The following is a 21,278-nucleotide window of genomic DNA, read 5'->3' on the forward strand; positions in this document are numbered from 1 at the left end:
GTTGAAATTTAACTGTTGTTGTAACAGTATTGAAAGGCAAGACCTTTAAGAGATGATGAGGTCATGAGGTCTCTGCCCTCATGTATGAATTAATAGTGTTATCATGAGAGTGGGTTAGTTGTCAAAGGAGACCTGGTAAAAAAGATGGGTTCAGCTCATTTCTCTCTCTGTCTTGTATGTTCACTCACTATGTTATACCTCCTACCATATGATAACCCTGGCCAGACACTGGCACCATGCTCTTGGAATTCGCAGTCTCCAGAACTGTGAGAAGTAAATGTCTTTCCTTTATAAAATATGTAGTCTGTGGTATTTTGCTATAGCAGCAGAAAATAAACTAAGACAGTGAATAATGCTGCAATAAACATAGGAGGGCAAATATCTCTTCAAGATCCTGATTTCGAACGTTTTGGATATATAGCCAGAAGTGAGGCTACTGGTACTATGATAGTTTTATTTTTTAATTTTTTGAGGAATCTCCATATCGTTTTCCATAACGGCTGCAACATTTTATATGCAACATAAATAAGTTCTAGGGATCTGCTGTGCAACACAGTGCCTATAGTTAACAATACTGTATTGTAAACTTAAACATTTTGTCGAGAAGGTAAATCTCACGTTAAGTGCTCTTACCACAAAAAAAAAAAAGGTTGGAACGCTTGCTTCAGCAGCACATACACTAAAATAGGAATGATACAGAGATCAGCCTGGTCCCTACTCAGGGATGACATGCAAATTCATGAAGCATTCCATATTTTCTTAATTAAAAAAAAAAGCATAGAGGACACAAGAAAACTTTTGGACGTGATTGATATGGTTTGGCTGTGTCCCCACCCAAATCTCATCTTGAATTGTCTCTCTTAGAATTCCCACATGTTGTGGGAGGGACCCAGGGGGAGGTAATTGAATCATGGGGGCCAGTCTTCCCCTGCTATTCTCGTGACAGTGAAACAGTCTCATGAGATCTGATGGGTTTATCAGGGGTTTCCACTTTTGCTTCTTCCTCACTTTCTCTTGCTGCCACCATCTAGGAAGTGCCTTTTACCTCCTGCCATGATTCTGAAGCCTCCCCAGCCATGTGGAACTATAAGTCCAATTAAGCCTCTTTTTCTTTCCAGTCTCAGGTAAGTCTTTATCAGCAGCATGAAAACAGACTAATACAGTGATGGATGTTTATTACTTTGATTGTGATAGTGGTTTCATGGGTGGATGCACACAATCTAAACCATCAAATTGTATACATTAAATATGTACAGATTTTTTATAGATCAATTATACCTCAAAAAGGCTTAAATATAAGCCTAGTGGATGTTTCACAAAAATGTAAATACACTTAACATTACTGAACTGTGCATATAAAAATGGTAAAATTTATATCATGTGTTTTTCATCACCAAAAAAAAAAAGGTAGACAAAACAAAGAGAACAAGGTAGAGCTGGTTTTAAACTTAGGTCCTTTTGGTTGAAGTTCAGCAGTCTCATCATAAAACATATTCAATTAACTCTAGCCTAATGCAGGGTAATGTGGTCTGCTTGTGTCCCCATTCAAATCTCAACGTTAATTGTATCTCCCAGAATTCTGAAGGACCCAGAGGAAGGTAATTGAATCATGGAGGCTGGCCTTTTCTGTGCTATTCTCATAATAGTGAATAAGTCCCACAAGATCTGATGGGTTTATCAGGGGTTTCCACTTGTGCTTCTTCCTCATTTTCTCTTACTGCCTGGATGTAAGAAGTACTTCTCTCGTCACGATTCTGAGGCCTCCCCAGCCATGTGGAACTCTAAGTACGATTAAACGTCTTTTTCTTCTCAGTCCCTGGTAGGTCTTTATCAGTGGCATGAAAATGGACTAATACACAGGGCAATGAAAGTCCAGGCAGAAAAAAATGCCTCATCTCTTCAGTGAACCCTCCTGAACCCTTCTCCCGTGCCAGATTATTCAATCACAATTTTGCTTTGAGAAAAATGCTAAAAATGCCACATATTATCAACTCTATAAAAGGTGAAATCGACTGATGGCTTTATTATCCTGAAGCCCTAAAGCATTGTGGAGCATCAGAAAGATCAGGCTGTAACAAATAAGCAAAATGTAGTTAAGGAATAAATTCTCATACAGTAAAGTTTGGAATAAGTAGAAACAAAAATAAAGAATAAAGGAAAGTACCTATAATCTAATATCCAAAGACTCTGAAGTATTGGATTAACATTTACTTAAAGATACAGATATATATTTTACATATATAATATATAACATTGGTTCAAATACATATACATGAAATCAGAAATAAGAGCATGTAGCAAGAAATAGTACCTGTTTTTGTTTTTCCACTAACATTTAAGCAGACATATTTTCCCGTGTGTATTTGTCCATTTTCATACTGCTATAAAAAACTGCCCAAGACTGAGTAATTTATAAAGAAAAGAGATTTAACTGACTCACATTTCACATGGCTGGGGAAGCCTCAGGAAACTTACACTCATGGCAGAAGGCAAGGGAGAAGCAAGGTACCTTCTTCACAAGACAGCAAGAAGGAGTGCTGAGCACAGGGTAAAGAGCCCCTTATAAAACCATCAGATCTCACCATCATAAGAACAGCATGGGGAAACTGCCCCCATGATCCAGTTAACTCCACCTCTCTCAAGTCTCTCCCTTAAAATGTGAGGATAATGGGAATTACAGGGATTATAATTCAAGATGAGATTTGGGTGGGGACACAAAGCCTAACAATATCATCATGCACTGACACAATCTCCATGGGTTTTACTGGATGCATAATACTCTTATCAAGGAAATATTTATTTAATTAATTTTTTAAAATATATATTTAGGTTATATCTAGTTATTCACTTCTCTCGTGGCAATTCTATCATGAACAACTTTGGAAGTAAATCTTTAATTAGAACATTGAGATACATCCCCAGAAATGGAGTATGAGTCTATTAGGTATGAATATCACACAATATCCCAAATCATTTCTGAAATGCTGCAGTTGCTTCATCTGCAGTTCATTTTCCTTCGCTGTACCCAGGGCCAGCTTCAGAGCAGTGTAGCCTATGCAGCTCCAGAGAACCCACACCCAGAAGAGATCCATGTTTGGTTTAATGCTTTCTTGGCACCATCTTGAAATTCTTAATAGTTTGAGCTTTGAATGTGTGTTTTGTAAGCAAAGTCTGATGGAACATGGGAACATTCAGGTTACCAGAATAGATTCAGGCAATCTGTGTGCCCCCCTGTTCCTTGCTGACATGTTCACATGGAGTGCCAACCATGCCTCATGAACACAAAATTCAAGCAGACCAACAGATGTAGAAGTTCAGTGAGGCTCAAACAAGTACAAAGTAAGAGTGCTACTTCTAGAACTGGGTATGCCTGGGGGTCAGGGGTTGGGGGCACTGGTTGTCCTAAGTGATCATACTTTTTATCGGAAGCAGAACTTACTTCAAATGGCCAACAAGCCATGTCATATGTTTTCTTGCTTGTGTTACTTCCCCGTTTCAGGCAACTACTTAGCCTGGTTTCCTTTCAGACCATCCTTACTCATCAGTGAGCCAAAGGTAGACAGCATTGGTAGAATGTTCACATATCAAGAAGTGAATTTAAAACAGTTGAGTTAGTTTTGTGCACCACTTACACTGTTCTGGTAAGAATGAAATGTGTATTCATGTACAAGCGCAGACCATATAGTTCAAAGGTAATACAAATGCAGAATGTAATTTCAGTAATTCAAACAGGAGTTTGAATACTCTTTCTAAATGAATTCAATCACTTTGAGGGAGCCAGAGCAGGATTTTACTAGGAGGTATCTTCCTTCTTCCTCTTCCATACCTCCTCTAGCTGCCTTCTGGCTCAACAGCAGGCTGATACCATTTTTGCACAATCTAATCTGTGATAAGCCACCAGGCCAGCTTCCCCAGATAGTGCCAGATTAATAGCAATGTTGGTTTGAGGGCTAGTCTTTGGTAAAAGGCAACTCGGCTAACATTTCTTTATTGCCATATGCTCTATGACTCTTAGGTTTTTTATTTACTTGCTTGCTGGTAAATTTTTACAGCCTTCTTCTGCCAAATATTGTTCTCCTTTGGATTAAGGCCTCATTTCTGAAATATAACTTTTGAACTTTGGACTGCAGTAAAATTACTATTGCTATTATAAGTTGACTCTTCTTTATAAAATTACAAAGTTTTTCAGAATAGAAGGTTGGAGAACAGAAAAAAAAATTACAAAGTTTTACAACGTTTTCCTTCTAAGGACATTATTATAGAAACAGATTATCTAGTATCCAGTATGCAAAATCTTAGGCTGATAACCCATAGCCTGAAGAAGAACCAATCTAACCTCTACGGCAGAGGATGCAAGTTAGAATCAACTGAGGAGCTTTAAAAAGCAAGAATGCCTGAGTCTAACTCTCCAAGATTCTGACTTAATTGGTCCTTAATTGGTCCTGGGTACATCCTGGGCACTGAGAATTTTACAAACTTTGCAGGTGATTCTCTATGCAGCTACAGTTTTGGAACTGCTTAGAGTCACTGCTCTAACATCTCATTTGTTTAGATTCAGAGGAGGAAATACACACAGCTAGGCCTGGCAGAGTGTCCACTTCCAAATTGTCAGAATTCGGCCAATAATTATGGAGCCCCTACTGGCTGACTAATAATAGTCCCTCTGGGAATTGCAAAGATGAATAAGATAACTCCTCAGCCTCAAGAAGCTTTCAAGAGAGAGGCCAAGTGAGGATCGGCAAGCTAGTCTGAAGGAAGAGAGTGTCTAGAACGAGATATACCCATGAGCCAATAGGAGACTACGTGTACATTGCTTTTTGAAGGGAACTTCTGGGGTCTCTTTACAGAGGAAGTGATGGGTCAGATACTTGTGCGTTAGGAAGAAGAACAAACAAAGGCACTCATATCTGGAGATTTTGTCCAAATCCATCTTGGACAAAATAATCATTTTTCTTCCCCATACAAAATAATCATTACCACGAATAAAGACAAAACAGAAAATGTTTGACTCAACTTTTAATAGTAATGTACTTTTTCAGCAGCTACATAGTCATCGGCTATCAGCGCATACTAAATAAGGGGAAAATGATGAGAGGATGAGGATTAGAAATCACTCTTTCCCCAGCAGGTTAAATGAACAACAACAAAATCCATATCTTTGTCCAGATGTGATGGCTCATCTCATGAGTCAACTCAACTGGACGATAGGGTACCAAGATATTTGGTTAAACATTACTCTGGGTCTATCTGTGAGGGATCTTCTAGATAAGACTAATATTTGAATTAGTAGGCTAAGTAAAACAGATTGCACTTAGGACTCATCCAACCTGTCAAAGCCCTGAATTGAACAGAACAAAATCTGCCTGATTGCCTTCAAGCTGGAACACAGGACTTCTGCCTTCAGACTCAGACTTGGACTGGAACTTATACCATCAGCTCTCCTCCGTCTCAGACCTCTGGACTCAGACTGCACTGTACCATCAGCTCTTTCTAGAGAACTCAGACTAATACACTATCATAAAACATTTTCCATACACATTCACATTTAATTCTCATAACAATCCTCAGTCTAGGAAATGCTGGTATAACATGTGTCTTACTTGGATCAGGGTACCATAACAAAATGTTTTAGTCTGGGAGACTTCAACAACAGAAAGTTGTTTCTCATAGCTCTGGAGGCTGGGAAATCCAAGATCAAGGTGCCAGCCAATTTGGTTTCAAGTGAGAGCAGTCTTCCTGGTTTGTACATGGCTTCATTCATCTATACCTAATTACCTCCTAAAGGCCCTATCTCCAAATACCATCACATTGAGTGTCAAGGCTTCAACATATGAACTTTGGAGGACACAAAAATTCAGTCTATCACAATATATTTCCCATTTTACACATGGGAACACTAAAGCCTAAAAAGGTGAAGTAACTTGCCAAAAGCCACCAAACCTGTGAATGCAAGAGCTAGAATGTGAGCCAATATCTCTCCCACATACACCATTCTTTCTACTACAACCATGCTTTTTATGTTAGCTATTCTAACATGTAGCAAGATATTCATATTTAGAGATAGCCAGTAAAGGTCTGAAAAGTTACCGGCCTTGCTAGTTATCTGGAAAGTGCTAATTAAAATGACAGCAAAATTCTATTTTTCACTCATCAGACTGGTAAAAATCAAAAGACTAATACTATCCAGTGTCAGGAAGGGAGAGGTGAAAGGAATGTTCTTAAATACTGCTTGTAGGATTACATATCAGCAGACTGTATAGAGGGCAATTTGGTAGTATCTATAAAAATTTTAAATGTGTATTCTCTTTGATCAAGTAGTTTTAGTTCTTAATACCTACCCCAGGGAAATAATTTCACATGGGTACGAAAAAGCATCCACTGCATTTTCTGGTAACAGTGAAATACAAGAAGCACCATATTACCCATTCATAGGGAACGGTTAAAAGGATCATGGTGCCTCCAAACTATGGCATCCGTGAAACCCTCCAACAGAATGTGGCTGATTTGTATATTCTGACATAGAAGTTTTATGTAGTAGAACAAAATATGTGGTATGTATAGCATAATTTTATTTATGTGATAAAGAGCGCTGTGTGTCTATATGTATATGATTTTATACAAAGACTCAAGAACACATACATATCAAACTGCTAATAGTTACTGCTAATCATTCTGGATTGGAACAAAGGGAAACCAAACAGAGCGTTTGCATTGATGGCATATTGTCTGAAATTCACAGTGAGAATAAACTCATTATTGGTCATATAATAAACAAATAGATGCATAAACAATAAAAGCATAGAAATAAAGGTGCTTTTCTTTACACCATTTATTTTACTTCTCTGACTATAACGCTATGGGGTAGACAGATTCCACATCCTAAACGAGAAAGCAGGGAGTCTGAGAGGAGAGAGGACTTGTGAGATAAGCTAGGATGCGTTAGTGATAAAGCTGGGACTAGAACCCAGGTCTTTTGACTCCATTCCTGCTTCATTTAACTTCCACAGTCTTTGAGCTATTTTGCCTCTTATGGAAGGAAGCAATCAACTCATTATTTCAAGAGAAACTTCAACTCTTAAAGAGTTAGATTTAAAAGCTTTTCTTTTCCCTCTTCTGTCTTTTAAACTAGGCGGGGTCCAGGGGCCAGCATCCTCATAATCTCTACTTGAACCTGCAGGTTCACTGTTGCAAAAGACTTCTCTGATGTTCAGCTCGATTTTTATCCAAATAAATCTCACTTTGCTGATGTCTATAAAGTCTGACTTTATAGCAGAGAGCTCTCCTAGAACTCTGTCTTTAATAAAAGGGAAAAGAAGTGGAACTACTAATTTAGTTTCTTTAAAAGGCATGTATTTTCATGCACATTAAGTCCATCTGTTGGCGAAATGATGCCTTTGCACAGTGTATAATTTGATAAAACCCAAAAGAACTCAGAGCTCCTAGCTTGAAGCAGAAATAGAGAAAGTGGCTGGGAACCTGACTGAAGTAGAGAAATCCACCAAACGCTATTTTTGGAATTAAAAACTGATTTTAAAAAACTATCTGTCGTGGAGAAAGATTCGTGTTCTCAGTGTAAGTACCTCTCAGCACATTCAAACCACTTCAGAAACAGAGATCAAAGGCTCTTGGTCTCTGCAGCTCATCCACTGGGGATATCTTTTTCATGGCATTGTGTGATATCTGACTATCTCACTGCCTGTCTTCACGCTGTTCAGTGGGTCCCTACTGGCTACAGAGACTTACAAATTGGCAGCCACATGTTTGTTTGCCAGTATGAGGTATTTTTAAATGTTAAATATTGACAACGCTTAAAACTTAGCAGTCAGTCCACTTAAAATTCTGATTTCTGAAAAAATCAGAAGATCTGGCCTTTCTGGGTCAAAATTCTTGCAGAGCATTTAATGTGCTGGTGCTGAGTAGCAGAAGTGTCAAAGCGACAGCACTCACTTCCCAGTATGCCGCAATTTCACCTGCATTGCCTGACCTCTGCAATACTTGAAGTTGTAACACCTGGTCTTAAAAATGAAACTCTAAACTTCACAAAAGGACATTCAAGGTTCTTCACTATTGGCTACTGGTCAGCTTCTACATCTTCAGCCTCTCACATTTCCCTATTTATTTAATCAATAAACCTTCCTTGATCCCTAGCTTGTACCAAGCAGTGTGCTAGGTGGATATGGAGATGAATAAAATGCGTGCCTCAGTTAGGGTCCTAGCAGCTGGCACATACAAATTAAGACAGTTTGAGCAGCAGTGGTTGAATGGTAGGAGAACCGCAAAGATAGTGCATTGCTTTGAGCCTAGAAACTTTGAGACTTTTGTACCTCTAGACCTAAAGAGGGACAGCATCTACCTGGAGAGAAGCTATAACCTTCTGTTGGGAATGCAGCCAACTCAAGATAACCCTGCAGACTAGGTACTTCGGGAAAGATCACCTGCTTTCACTCTCATCTCTACCTCTGGTTTTCTGAAAAGGCTTCTTGTTTGGCCAAAGTCAGAAGCAAAGGACAGGGTGTGCCTCTTGATGCAGTCCACAGAGGTCAGCTTCCTAGACAGAGAACAGGGCAGAGACAGGGCAGAGTGGGTCCAAGGTACAAACAGATGACACTGAGCCAACCCTGCTCTGCCCTTCAAGGAACTCACAGTCTAATGAGAAGAAGGATGAGTCTACAGACAAGGGCAGTGTGGGGGAGGCAATGCTGTGTTAACTAGAATCACAGCAGACTATATAAACTCAGAGGAGGTAACTACCCATACAGAGGCAACTAATCCAAGACAGCTGAAAGTTCCAGGAAATGGTGAACTCAAAGCTGATCTAGAAATGACTGAAGAACAAAGAACTTAGCCAGGTAGAGATGAGGAGGGAAAGGCGGGTTATCCCAGCAGAGAGAGCATCCCATTGCTCAGGCTTCATGGGCACCATATGCCCAACCCACTGAGTCACTCTGCCCCCCAGATGTTTCTCACCCTTTTGTACTACATGCCTGTGCATAGACGCTGCCCTCTGCTGCAATAGCTTCCCCCTATCCTTTTTGGAAAGTTAAATTCAGTTCAAATTTACCTCTCCAAGCAATTCCACTCCTGTATCCACCCAATAGAAATGTGGTCACACATGCACAAAAAGACACACATTAGAACACTCACAACAGCATTATGCATGGTAACCAAACATCTATCAACATTAGACTAAATGATGAATTCTTTAGAATAGAATACTATCCAGCAGTGAAATGTACAATTTAAAATTCCATGTAAAAATATGAATAATACCACAAACATAATGTTGAGCTGTGTTAGTCTGTTTTCACACTGCTGATGAAGACATACCCAAGACTGGGAAGAAAAAAAAGGCTAATTGGACTTACAGTTATGGCTCAGGAGGACTCAGAATCATGGCAGGAGGCAAAAGGCACTTCTTACATGGTGGTGGCAAGAGTAAATGGGGAAGATGCAAAACCCCTGATAAAACCATCAGATCTCATGTGACTTATTCACTACCATAAGAACTGTATGAGGGAAACTGCCCCCATGATTCAAATGATCTCCTACTGGGCCTCTCCGACAACACGTGGGAATTATGGGAGTACAATTCAAGATGAGATTTGGGTGGGGACACAGCCAAACAATATCATGAAGAAGTCAGACAGCTTTACCTCATGTATACCTCATGAGGCTTCATTTACAAAAAGATCAAAATCAGGCAATCTATAGTGTTTGTATCAGGATGTTCTTACATTGTTATAAAGAAATACCAGAGGCTGGATACTTCATAGAGAAAAGTAGCTCACAGTTCTGCAAGCTGTATAAGCATGGCACCACCATCTGCTTGGCTTCTGACGAGGGCCTCAGGAAGCTTACAATCATAGCAGAAGGGGGAGCAGTTGGTGTCAAATGGTGTGAGTGGGAGCAAGAGGTCAGGGGGAAGTTGCCACTCTCTTTTAAACAACCAGATCTCGTGTGAACTCAGAGTGAGAACTACTCCCTTATCACCAAGGGGATGGTGCTAAACCACTCATGAGGGATCTGCTCCCTTGATCTAAACACCTGCCACCAGGCCCCACCACCAACATTGGGGACCACATTTCAACATAAGATTTGGAGGGGACAAACATCCAAACCATATTGGTGTTAGAAGTCAGGACTATAATAATCCCTTAGAGGTGTGGTAGTTACTAGAAACTTGCATGAGATGGTTGTGTGTGTGTATGTGTGGCGGGGGGGGGGTTGGTTCTGTATTGCTAGTAATGTCCTATTTTATGATCTGGGGGCTGGTTGAATGAGTTCATAAAAATTCATTGAGCTGTATATCTGTGGTATAATTTTCTGGGTGTTGTTATATTTATTTATTTATTTATTTATTTATTTATTTTTAGTTTAAGTCATTTTCTCAGGGAAGCTTTCACAGGTTATTGAATAACAAGGGATTCCTATCCAAAGGGCTCAGAAAACCCTTCTGTAGAACTCATCAAGACATCTGAAAACCACTGTGACAAGAGCAAGGTCTCAGAAGCCCCACACCTGCCTGGATTTCCCTGGTGATCCTGAACAAGTCCTGTCTACTCTCTTGGCTCCACCTGTTCCTTTAATCATGCAGTGGAGCAGATATACTTCCATTTCTTTTTAGTAATCAGGAGTTTTGTAGACATCAGAGATCAATGGGTCATTCATCGTTTTCTGAACTTCCGTGCCAATGTGGACAGTCTCTGCTCAGAAAACAACCTTGAAGCTGGGTACATTGGCTCCTGCCTGTAATCCCAGCACTTTGGGAGGCTAAGGCAGGCAGATCATGAGGTCAGGAGATCGAGACTATCCTGGCTAATATGATGAAATCCCATCTCTACTAAAATCACAAAAAATTATCTGGGCATGGTGGCATGTGCCTGTAGTCCCAACTACTCAGGAGGCAGAGGGAGGATAATCACTTGAACCTAGGAGACGGAGGTTGCAGTGAGCTGAGATCACATCACTGCACTCCAGCCTGGGCAACAGAGCAAGACTCAGTCTTAAAAAAAAAAAGAAAAGAAAAGAAAAGAAAAGAAAAGAAAACAGCTTTGAAATAAGCTGGACCCAGGGGCTTGTGCCTGTAGTCCCAGCTACTTGGGAGGCTGGGACTGTGGTCCCAGCTACTTGGGAGGCTGAGGTGGGAGGATTACTTGAGCCCAGAGGTGTGTTAGGATTAGCCTGGGCAGCATAGCAAAACCACATCTCTATAAAAATAAATGAATAAATATGTATTTTTCAAATAACAACCTGAAATGGATACAACTCTCAGCTGAGTGACTCCCAACTTTGTCATCATGGAGGGACCCTGCTGTGACTTCTTTCCTATGAGCCACACATACTGAAAAAGGATGCAACCATTAACAAGAACAAAGATGTTTATTGTGTAATGATCCATTTGTTTTAATCAAGGCACTTATATTAACGTCAACCTAACCTTGTGACCAGCATGAGATAACAAATGTTTCTCCACTGGGTTGTGTAATTCCTGCTCAAAGCACAGTAATAAGGTAGTTTCATTCACCTGGGAATATCCATAATAGGGGTTCAATATAGGATTGCGATCATTAATTTTATGATACAGAAATTAACTCAGGAGACTTTACTTATTTTTCTCAAACCCCTCCAGGTGGCATTCCTAGGTTAGAGCCACAGTATCAGCTCCTCATCCCACACACCAAAGAGACTTTGGATTTTGTCTTTGGATATTTCATGGTACTACTTTCCTGGCTTCTTTTCAATGATGATCTCAGAGTGATAAGGCCTTTGTGATGCTATATAAGCCAAGTGAAATGAAATATGATTTTTTAAATAACACCAATTGTCTTAGTTTGTTTGGGCTGCTAACACAATCCCACAGAGAGGGTTATCAACAACAGAAATTTATTTCTCATAGTTCTGGAAGCTGGGAAGTCCAAGATCCATGTCTGGTGAGGGTCTGCTTCCTGGTTCATAGATGGAGCCTAGCTCTCTGCGACCTCTTTTATACGGGCACTAATCCCATTCATGGGGACTCTGTCCCATGACCTTATCACTTCCTAAAGGTCTAATTTCCTAATGCCATCACCTTGTAGGTGCAATTTTAACATATAAATCTGGGGGGGAAGGGAGGCCACAAACATTCAGATCATGGCACCAGTATTGGCTTACATGTGCTGCTGTCATCTTAGGCAACTTACATGGGTTAATGGAGGCTGTGGAATCAGATGGTGTGGGTCAAATCCCACCTCTGATTCTTACTGCCTCAGTGACCTTAAGTGAGCAGATACTTAACCTCACTAGGTCCCCATTTCCTTATCAATAGCATGGGACTTATAGTTATTTAGTTCTTTGGAGAATCCAATGTATGTAATCCATGAAAGAATATGGCATAGGGTTTGGCATATAGATGTATTTTAAATAGTCAGCTTCTAACAGTAATTCTACTTTTACTTTTTCCTTCTTTTGTGCGTGTGCGTGTGCGTGTGCGTGTGCGTGTGTGTGTTACTCTGTTGCCCAGGCTGAATTCCACTGTCACGATCTTGTCTTACTGCCACCTCCACCTCCCGGGTTCAAGCGATTCTTCTGCCTCGGCCTCCCCAGGAGCTGAGACTACAGGCATGCACCACCACACCCAGCTAACTTTTTCTATTTTTGGTAGAGACAGGGTTTCACCATGTTGGCCAGGCTGGCTGGTCTCAAACTTCTGACTTCAAATGATCCACTCACTCGGCCTCCCAAAATGCTGGATTACAGGCATAAACCACCATGCCCAGCCATAATTCTACTTTCTTCACAACATTCTTCTTAAGAAAGCATCATTATCCCCATTTTATAAAGGAGAAACTGAGGCTCATAAACTTGCCCAAGATCACACAGCAATTGATTGACATATCCAGGATTTTTAACCCTCATTCTTCTTGATGCCAAAGCCTGACCTATTTCCATGAGTCAATCCTTCAACCTGGCAGATGTGGGGGCTTAATACCCTCAGTAAGTGCTTCTATTCCCTTATAAACATTATTTTTGAGAAAAAAAAAAGGGATATTTTGATTATTTAAAAGAATAAAAAATAAATTATCAAGTAAGCCTTTGCCCTTGTCATCATTTTTTCCAAGTTCATTTTTTATGGACCCATTCAAGATTGTCAGTCCTAATTTTGTGACTATTGCCAATCTTATATCAGGCATTAATTAGCCAAGGAGAGCCCTAGCCAAACTGTGTGACCTTGGGCACCTCCTTCCCTCTCAAAGCGGACCTCGGTTTCTTCTTTTGCAGACAGGGGAGTGGATGGAGGCTCTCCCAATTCCTGCAGCCTGACCGGGAAGCTTCTCTCCTGACATCACGCCAGGGCTCAAATGTTTGACTCCTGCCCCATCTTCCCAAACTATGTCAGAGGGGAAAGGAAAAAAAGAGAATCCAACATCTGTTTTCACACCAGGGCTAGGAACTAATTCCTTAAACATTTCTCATATTTGACCAGAAGGGCATTTCGTCACGAGGAACAGGATTTGTCCCTCGCTGGCTGCCTGTGCACTTTGCTGATAAGACAGTAACAAATGTGCTGATGCACATTTCCAGGAATCGAAGCTTCTCTCTGACCAGGGCCAGCGCTGCTGCGTTCACAAAGGCAGGTGCCAGAACCCTTCCCTTCTCAGGCGGGCTGGCCAAGTCTCTGTCCTTGGGGCTCTCGTCTTCCCACTTAGCACCTCTTTCAGGCCCCACAGGAAGGGATTGGTTGCTTGTGCAGTCACCAATCACACCTCCTTTTTCCTGGCTTCCTGGTCCAGCTGTGGGAGAAAGCCCCCTCCCCCTCTCACCACCCGGTTCAGCCATAGAAGGAGCTAAACGAACCCTCCATCCTACCAATCAACAGCTCAGGGCTCTGCCACCCACTCCAGTATGACCTCGAATAGGTCTCAATGTCTCTGGGCCTCTATGCTAGCTATCTTCAAAGAACACTGTGTACCAGACAGTGTTCTAGTTACTTTTGATAGGAATCAACTCCTATTTAATCCTCTCAACAACCTTACATGCAATGGGATTAGTTTTTTGGTGTTTGTTTGTTTGTTTTCGAGACCACAGTATCTCACTCTGTCACCCAGGCTGGAGTGCAGTGGTGCGATCTCGGCTCACTGCAACCTCCACCTCCTAGGTTTAAGAGATTCTCCCACCTCAGCCTCCCAAATACCTGGGATTATAGGCACCTGCCACCACTCCTGGTTAATTTTTTTTTTTTTGTACTTTTAGTAGGAACGGGTTTCACCATGTTGGCCAGGCTGGTCTCGAACTCCAGAGCTCAGGTGATCTGCCTTCCTCGGCTTCCTAAAGTGCCGGTGTGATTACAGGCATGAGCCACCATGCCCAGCCCCATATGTGATTAGTTTTATAGTTACCCTGTTTTGCCGATGAGAACACTAAGCCACGAAGAGCTTATGTAGCTCAACTAAGAACACACAAATCCCAGATTTGAACCCAAGCCTTTGGACTTGAGGCGTGCTCGTGCTATGTCAGCAGTCCTCAAACATTTGGGTCTCAGGATCCCTTCACAGTCTTTAAAAGTATTAAGGATCCCAAAGAGCTTTTGTTTCTATGGGTTATATCAATCACCATATTAGAAATTAAAACTGAAACATTTAAAGCTCAAGAATAGACAAGCACATATTCCATTTGTCATCAGAGTACATTATCTCACATCAAACGGCCTCCAGAAAACTCAACTCCAAGCTCATGAGAGAATGGGAGTGAAAAAAGCAAATGACATCTTAGTATTTTGTCACAAAAATAGTTTTTACCTCAAGGAACCCCTGCAAGATTGTTGGAGACTCGCGGGGTCCCCAGATGACACTTTGAAAATGTACGCACTACACAGCCTCCATGACCTTGTGATGGCATGTGTCTCAGAGTAACACCCCTACCTTTCTCACGGGGTATTAAATTCAGTCAGTAAATACTAACTAACCACCATCTACATCTCAGGCGCAGTGCTAGGCACGAGGCTACAGTGGCAATGAACAAATAACCATCCTGGTTGCTTGGACTCTTCCAGTAAAGTGGAAGAGTCAGGTATTAAGAAAAAAAAAAAAAAAAATCACTCCAATAAGTAATGTAAATATATTAAGATTATTAGAAAACAACAGGACACCAGGGGACCATAACTCAGAGACATGACTTTGTTTGAGCAATCAGGAAAAATTGCCCAGAGGAAGAGGCTTAGTGATCATGGAGGATTTTGCAAACCATAGCTGCACTTTGAAAGAAGAAACTGCTGATGGTCTCCTCCTAATGAGCATCTGAGATCTGTCATAGCCTCCTTTCTTTCAGCTCTTTCTGTTCTTAAAACTACCCCAGATAAATCCTTTCAGTCCAAAGACTCAACTGGGGGCCCTTAGTAATTTTCAATTCATGACTCTTTCCCTCCCATCATTCGGTCCCAACGCAGCTGTTCCCAGTGCATATAGACAGTAGTAGAAATTGGTGGCAAGGAAGGGAAGAGGCAATGCCAAGGAATGAAAAGATTCTGGCTTTGGCTTGAGTCCTGGTCTCCATCTCTCTCCTTCCCATTCATGGGACCCTGCCCAAGCTGCTGTTCTAGATTCTCAGCATCCTTAGCTGTACTCCTGAAGAGTTCAACATAGAATCTTCCTCATGTGGTTAGGGTGACTAGCAAGTGGGTGGACGTGTATGAAAACACCCCGCCAATGTAAGATACATACAGAAACGCACACATAGAAAGTGCGATGCCAGTACAGCAATAATGACAATATTGAATTTGAATTGGACAGTGAGACATACTAGATGAAACAGCATTATCTGTGTTGTTCTCATTACATGTTAAAATCCATGCTTAAAAATAGGTCATTTCAAAGAAAGGCTATAATTGAAAATACATGTTCTTTGAAGGAGGCATGGGTTTTTGGTGGGGTTTTTTGTTTGTTCGTTTTTGTTTTGTTTTGTTTTTTGCCATTTTTTCTGAATGCAGAACCAGAAATGCAAAAAAAGCAGCTATAATTTTTCCAAAACAAAAGACTTAGTAATTCAGAGCTTCACTTTATTCATGTTGTTTATAATTCAAAACTGAGCCTTCTTGAAAGATCCACTGCAGTGTTTGTTTGGTAAAAGGCACATGGAACTGGGAGTCGGAAGCCCCAAGTTTTCATCCCAGCCCAACCGCTGACTCACTGATTGCCTCTCTTGTTTGGGCCCCAGTTTTCACATCTATAAGATGGACAGGCAGGGGGTGGGAGGTTTTAACCTTGTTAATATTTCCCAAAGAAAAGATACAAAGCAGTTGTAGAAACCCTATGAGAAAAGACTTTAGAAATCACAGGCTTAAAAGAAAATCACTAGTAAAAAGGGTAATCATGTTTTAACTCTCTTTTTATCCTTCGAATTATATGTCAAGGAGAAATTCTCATATCAGAGCTGCCCTGTCTTTAACAGCTTTCTAACATTTGCTTCTTTTCTCTTTAACAGAGAACACTCCTTAGGACAAGACTTCAGAAAGCAAGAATGTTTAGCTAAAATTTAATATAATTATTTTGCTATCATCACGCATGTATTTTGGTTGACCTGTTTTACCAAATACACTATTTTTGTTTATTAGAGTGATAATAAAAGCTTCCTTTGTAAATGAATTCTGTTTAGTTTTAAAAAGTGATTTATTTTTTCAAATGTAGCAGATATTACAAGAAACACATAGCTATGACAGTAATCGTGGCCATGCCCCTCAAGTTTTGGAGCTGAGTGTTGATATCCGAGGTGACTCCCCTCACTGCTGAGGGTCTAGTCTTAGTCCCTATTTAGTGGCTGTAAATGGCTTGGTCACGGGATATTCTCACTGTCATCTGTTGTCCAGGCTCCCTGGGTGCCAAAGTTGTGTTAGACTCTGGATCAGGGGTACAGAGGTCTGGGTTGCTCAGGAATTTTGTTCTGCCACAGACCTAAGAGCAGCAGGCGCACCCTCTGAGAATAATCCCACATATAGCAAGGGGAGGGCTCTGAATACAGTTATATCAACTGTATTCAGAAGAAATTACCATAAACATGAGTTCTGGGTGGTGTGAGAATTTATGAGGTTCTTTCTCATATGTGAGCTCAGGAATCCTCACCATATCCCTCCAACTTGGGTATTATTTCTGACTTCATTTTACAGGTGAGGAAACAAAGGCTCAGAGAGGGGAAATGATTTAAGAAGACATACCCCTAGAGAGAGGTAGAAGGAGGGCTTTCAATCTGCATCTTGTGCCACCAAAGCTCATTGCTCTTTCCAATGCAAATGATGCGAAAGAAAGTTTGGAAATAAATCTGAAAGATAAAGTGTTACCGCTCACTGGAAAACCCCCAAAATAAAATAAGAAAAAAGAAATATGAACCCAGATATTTTAACAGTGACGAGTATCCCATTTTATGAATACGCTATGTAACAATAGTCCCATGCTTTGGAACACATATCTTGTATCTAAAACATGAACAACCTCTGGCTAATTGTATGCATCTATAATATGCTTACAAGATAAATTTCTAAAATTCTAGCTGCTGTGTCAAAAACTGTATGTACATTTTTACAGTTCTTGACACATATTGACAAGTATTGCCAAAATGCCCTTCAGAAAGATTGCACCAGTCAATTCATGTGGTCCCTGCAAGAATGAGAGGGCCGAAATCTCTTTACTTTCTCTACTTCTAATATTAGCAGTAAATTTGTTTAAAAAAGGAAAGAAATTGTACAGCAGTTTTTTATTAGCATTTCTTTATCAGTGAAGCTAAATATTTTCCTATCTGTTCATTTACCATTTGGATTTGTATATTTAGGACCTTTATGTTCAAGTCAATTACTTACTTTTTCAAAATTTTATACATTCAGAATGCAAAACCAGGGGAAAAAATTCCCAGAAACTCTCTGGGCCTCACTTTTCCTCATTGTGAAATGAGTTTTGGAGAAAGTGCTCTCGAGATGCCCTTGGCTCTAATCTTAACTGGGACAGAGGCAACAGCAGTGTCACTACAGTCTGGGCATCCTCCCTAGACCACAGTCTCAGCCCCATCAGCCCCTTCCTATTTATACCAGTAAAGACGATCCAGGCTGCCAGGTGTGCTGGACCATCTCTACTAGAATCAGGACCATAACCTGGCTTCCTCACAGGGACACCCCACACATGATCACTTATTGAGACAGTGCCTATTTCATTCACGGTAAATAAAATTATGAAATCTCTTCTAATAATTTAGAAGTAATTTTGCTCGTGCTTGTTATGTTCAGCATTTTTAATGACTCCTCTTTCTTCTTACATCCCTACAGACACCACCAGCCATTCGGTCCTTAGGAAAGCAGCCATGCTAAAGGGGCACTTGCCATAGCGTCTTAACCATCTCCATGACAACCAGTGGTGATGGCCTTGACGTGACTATAAAAGAATATATCCTCAGCTTATAAGAAAAGAACTGCAAAGACTCAAGAAAAATTTCATATCTGCCTTTACAAGAAAAGTAACTGGGAGATTAATTTCTAATTATAAATCTTTAATGATTATGATGAAGTTAGAAAAAAAAATTCATTTTCTTTTTTCTTTCTTTTTGTTTTAATAGAGACAGGATCTCACTAGCTGGTCTTGAACTCCTGGGCTCAAGCAATTTTCCCACCTTGGCCTCCCAAAGTGCTATGATTACAGGTGTGAGCCACTGCACTTGGCTTTTTTATTTTTTTATTTTTATTTTTTCATAGAGTTTCACTCTGTCACCCAAGCTGGAGTGCAGTGGCATGATCATGGCTCACTGCAGCCTCAACTGCCTGGGTTCAAGTGATCCTCCCATTTAAGCCTCCCAAGTACTGGGACCATAGGCACGTACCACCATGCTCAGCTAAATTTTTTTTTATTATTTGTAGAGATATGTTCTCACTATGTTGCCCGGGCTGATCTTGAACTCCTAAGTTCAAAGGATCTTCCCACCTTAGCCTCCCAAAATGCTGGAATTACAAGCATGAGCCACTGCACCCAGCCCATAATTTCATTTTTATCTTTTGTGGATATCTGTTTAAGATGAATTACATTTAGCTGAAAATTTAGTAACTTAAAATTCCTCAAACTGGTCATTGCTTGAAAGTGAATATGTAAGCATAGAATGGTAATGAGGAAAGTATTAGAAGTATATATCTTAATGTCCTGGAGAGGGTGGTATGATACGTTTTATTTCACAGAGATCTTCCTGAAAATGATGGCATTGTTTGTTTTAACCTATGGCCTCTGTTTACGTCCCAAGTCCTATCCTTTCAGCTGCACTGACCCATCCACGTATCACACTTATGGCAGTCACTGAAAGTCAGCTGCAAACAGGGCTGATCTTAGAGTGCATGGAGTAGCTCCATCCTCTATGTGCTCTCCACCTGCTGTCCCTCTTGAACTCTTAATCCTATTCACTGCTCTCCTCTGCTGACTTTCACAGTTGTGGTGCTCTTCCTGACTGCCTAGGGTTTCTAGCTTTGCCAAGCCTTGTGTTATGAAAGCTCTTGATGTCCCAGTCTTCCTAGTCCCACCCCACTGCTCACTCCTCCAAACTCTCAATAGGGTGAGGAAGGGTAGAGGTCAAAGCATTCCTGGTTTCATCTTTGGAGAAGGGGCCATCTGGCAGAGCCAAAGGTAAGTACTCTGCCAAATCACTGCATATAAGCATTTGAATCAATTTGCCTAGCGTCTTTTCCAGCCTCTTCAGTCCATTCCTGATTATAGATAATTAAATGAGGCGAGGCATAGTGGCTTATGCCTATAAACCAACTTTGGGAGGGCCAGTCAGGTGGATTGTTGACCTCTGAAATTTGAGACCAGCCTGGGCATCATGATGAAATCCCCATTTTTTTACAAGAAATTTTTAAAAATTAGCTGAGTGTGGTGGTTTGGACCTGTAGTCTCAGCTATTTGAGAGGCTGAGGTGGGAGATCACCTGAGCCCAGGAGGCTGAGAATGCAGTGAGCCGTGATCGTACTACTGCACACCAACCTGAGCAATGGAGTGAGACCATGTCTCAAAAAACCAATAATAACTAAATGTTTAAAACGATTTCAAAATTCTCTTTTAATCTAGAGCTTATTTTCTAGAACTTCCAGTAATTTTGTACACATCCTTTACCTTACATTAAATTGTTTTTCTGCCTAAACTAGCTAGGATACTTTCCGTTGCCCGTCCAATACACTTCTCCAATAACATACTTTAACATAAATTTTACTTTTACAAAATACTCTCTTAGAATTCTCTCTTCTTTCGTGGAAGCTCATAAGACCCCAAGAAAAGATATGCATGTCACTAGACCCATTTGTTCGTAGGATTAAGCTTAGGCTCTAGATGGTAAACACCCCAAGGCTAGAAGGCAGTAGGACAATGAAAACCATTTCAAATCCTAAACTCTTTTCTCCATATCACATAACCTTAAATCCCAGGCATTTCAGACAGGGTATCTGGGTAAAGGTTCTACTTCAGATGGAATTATAGACTCAGTGAACACATATTGGAGCTTGTTGATTAGCTATGCTGGCACAGGGATTGGATCCTGATATGCTTTGGCTCTGTGTCCCGACTCAAATCTCATATTGAATTGTAATCTCCAGTGTTGAGGGAGGGACCTGGTGGAAGGTGATTGGATCATAGGGGTGAGTTTCTCCCTTGCTGTTCTCATAGTAGTGCATGAGTTTTCATGAGAACTGGTTATTTAAGTGTGTAGCACTTCCCCCTTCTCTCTCTCTCTCCTGTTGCCATGTGAAGGCATATTTACTTCCCTTCCACCCTTCAGCTATGATCATAAGTTGCCTGAGGCCTCCCTAGACATGCCTCCTGTATTGTTTGTGGAACTGTAAATCAATTAAATCTCTTTCCTCAATAAATTACCCAGTCTTAGGTTAGTTCTTTATAGCAGTGTGAGAATGGACTAATACAGAAAATTGGTACCAAGAGTGGGGTATTACTGTAAACATGCTGGAAAATGTAGAAATGACTTTGGACCTGGGTAATGGGCAGAGTTTGGAACCATTGGGAAGGCTCAGAAATAGACAAGATGAGGGAAAGCTTAGAACTTCCTAGAGAATTGTTAAATGGTTTTGGCCAAAATGCAGTTTGACAGTTAAATGGACAATGAAGTCTAGGCTGAGATGGTCTCAGACAGAGATAAGGAACTTACTTGGAACTGGAGTGAAGGTCACTCTTGCTTTGATTTAGCAAAGAGACTGGCAGAATTGTGCCCCTGCTCTAGGGATCTGTGGTACTTTGAACTTGAGAGAGATGATTTAAGGTATCTTTGAACTTGAGAGAGCT

General features: G+C 40.7%; 1 pseudogene; it reads left to right on the forward strand.

The window, feature by feature from the left end:
* The first annotated feature begins 659 nt into the window (after window positions 1–659).
* LOC119466960 lies at window positions 660–759 on the forward strand (annotated as a pseudogene).
* Window positions 760–21,278: the final 20,519 nt, after the last annotated feature.

This window comes from Cebus imitator, unplaced genomic scaffold (genome assembly GCF_001604975.1).
Source record: "Cebus imitator isolate Cc_AM_T3 unplaced genomic scaffold, Cebus_imitator-1.0 Scaffold244, whole genome shotgun sequence".
NCBI classification, from domain to species: domain Eukaryota; kingdom Metazoa; phylum Chordata; class Mammalia; order Primates; family Cebidae; genus Cebus; species Cebus imitator.